This window comes from Haliotis asinina, chromosome 8 (assembly GCF_037392515.1).
Source record: "Haliotis asinina isolate JCU_RB_2024 chromosome 8, JCU_Hal_asi_v2, whole genome shotgun sequence".
Taxonomy (NCBI): Eukaryota; Metazoa; Mollusca; class Gastropoda; order Lepetellida; family Haliotidae; genus Haliotis; species Haliotis asinina.
In genome coordinates this window covers 59,705,423-59,706,240 of record NC_090287.1, presented here as the reverse complement: position 1 = coordinate 59,706,240, position 818 = coordinate 59,705,423, and positions in this window count along the sequence as shown.

Sequence of the window (818 nt, the reverse complement as noted above, 5' to 3'; positions counted from 1 at the left end):
AGTGTAAAACTAAACTCACTCACTATGTAATATTGCTGGAATGTTGCTACAAGCTGTGTAAAACTAAACTCATTCACTATGTGATATTGCTGGAATGTTGCTACAAGCAGTGTAAAACTTAACTCATTCACTATGTGATATTGCTGGAATGTTGCTACAAGCGGTGTAAAACTAAACTCATTCACTATGTGATATTGCTGGAATGTTGCTACAAGCTGTGCAAAACTAAACTCACTCACTATGTGATATTGCTGGAATGTTGCTACAAGCTGTGCAAAACTAAACTCACTCACTATGTAATATTGCTGGAATGTTGCTACAAGCTGTGTAAAACTAAACTCATTCACTATGTGATATTGCTGGAATGTTGCTACAAGCAGTGTAAAACTTAACTCATTCACTATGTGATATTGCTGGAATGTTGCTAGAAGCAGTGTAAAACTTAACTCATTCACTATGTGATATTGCTGGAATGTTGCTACAAGTGACATGAAACAACTCACTCACACATTCAGCATAATCAGATCACTTATTCTAAGTTAGCACATGTATTGCCACAAGTTGGCACTTGTGAATACCATTCCTCAGTAAAGTATAGAGCTTAAGTCCATTCGAACCTACACTCCAAGTGGGAAATACCAAATTTCTAACACAGGTATCACTCTAACATAGCCATGACTGGAAGAAGTCCAACAACTGGCAGACAATGTATTTTGGGAGCTAAATAATACTCACTCACTCACTCACTCAAACCATGGCAAGTTATGGCCACAAACCTTGCATTAAAGTGCCTCCAAAAAGAAAAAAACAAAACATTC